General features: G+C 38.0%; 1 pseudogene; it reads right to left on the bottom strand.

The window, feature by feature from the left end:
- Nucleotides 1-287: 287 nt before the first annotated feature.
- On the bottom strand, nucleotides 288-559 carry LOC105739902 (annotated as a pseudogene).
- Nucleotides 560-1357: the final 798 nt, after the last annotated feature.

The raw sequence follows: 1357 nt of genomic DNA on the forward strand, positions 1-1357 counted from the left end.
GTGGCCATGTGTATCAAAGTCAGGGAATCCCTCTTCGACCCAAGAGGAAGTCTCTCAAAACTAGAAGGAAAATGTGTTTTCCCCACATCGGTTCAGCTTCAGGGACTTTCTATCAGTGACATATGGCTTCCCCCCAAAACAACAACGAAGTATTCTGTGTACTAACAACATAGCTTTAAAAAAAAAAAAGCTAAACAAAATCTGCATTTTTATAAAACTTGATTAAAAAATAGTATTTCAAACTGTACAGTCACCAGAAGTACACAGTTACCAAAAATGCACACACTTCACTTGGCATCTGCAGCACCTTCAGCTTTCTGTGCCCCGTCTGTTTTGGCATCTCCATTTTCCGCAGGGTTATTCCCCTCCTTGCCAGCATCAGCTTTTCCCTTTTTCTCTTTAGGTACCTTCTTTCTCTTCTTTGCAGAGGCCTTTTTGGGCTTCGGCTCTGGCTTTGGAGGAGCAGGTTTAGCAGACAACCTGTGGATCTTCTCTGCAGTTCCTACTTAACCTTGGCTTTATCTCCTTTAGCATCCCCTTCAGCCTTTCTCTCGGGCATGGTGGCAGTGACGGTGGTAGGACATAGTGCTGGGCAGCGGAGCCCGGGCTTTGGTCGGTCTGGGGGTCATCGCCTCTTCTTCACACTGCTCCTCTTTGTGCATTTCTATTATTTCTTGTAGCCGGAGAAATAAATGCATACCTTTGCAACTAACACTTCCAGACTCATCTGCAAAATCAAGTGCACTAAGTAAATAAATAAATAAATAATGAATCATGGGTCCTTTTTAGATAGTGTTTCCCCCTAAATACCATGAATAATTTCAGTAAATTTTTGATAAATACTAGTAGGTATTGTAAACTAAATGTGTATTTTAATAACTCAGATGCAAGAAAATCTAAAGCTGGAATAAATTAGATGTTTGGATAAATATACACTTAGGTCAGCTAATAAAAAGAGGGCAATGTATGTGAGCTTTAAAAGGAAGAAAATGACCCTTGACTCTAGTACAGCCTTCAAGGGACTAGCAGAAGTCAAGTGCACAGGCTTGACAAAAACCAGAAATAAGCAAAACATTAGAGATCCAAAACTTGGCAAACCTATAATTGTAAATTGAAAATAATCTGCAATTGGATGAGAAGTGTAAAAAATAGACTAAAATTTTTCGTATACAAATTAAATAAAAAGAAATAAGTTGAGATAAATTTGAAAATCTTTGTGGTAAAAATTTCTTCTGAAAGGAACAAACTATAATATACACCATACATGGATAAATCTCAAAAACATGCTGAGTGAAAGAAGTCCACACTAAAAAGTGTACATTGTGTGATTCCTTTTATATAATGGTCTAGAACAGGT

Source organism: Nomascus leucogenys, chromosome 6 (genome assembly GCF_006542625.1).
Source record: "Nomascus leucogenys isolate Asia chromosome 6, Asia_NLE_v1, whole genome shotgun sequence".
NCBI lineage: Eukaryota > Metazoa > Chordata > Mammalia > Primates > Hylobatidae > Nomascus > Nomascus leucogenys.